Genomic DNA, 321 nt, shown 5'->3' on the forward strand with positions numbered 1-321 from the left:
CAATTAGCTAATTCATTCTTTTTATTCTTATGCAACTGAAGAACTTATAAATCTCTTTGTAAATTTCTGCATCCTGAGTTTCTATTCTTTGCATGAGATTAATTTTTCGAGCCAAGGATTTGTCTTCTGTTGAAAGTGTTGTAAAACAAGTGTTCTAAACTAGTTCTGTACTAAAATTAAACAGTGAAAGCCTTGCATTGAAGGGATTTCAAGCAGAGATCTCATGAAGGCACAGGCTTGCCTTCTCAGACACTGTCAAGTGCTTATGCTGCAATGTCCTCTTTTATTCTTAACACCTTTTTTTAAAAAATTACATTAACG

This window comes from Zosterops lateralis (assembly GCF_965231275.1).
Source record: "Zosterops lateralis genome assembly, chromosome: 2".
Lineage (NCBI taxonomy): Eukaryota > Metazoa > Chordata > Aves > Passeriformes > Zosteropidae > Zosterops > Zosterops lateralis.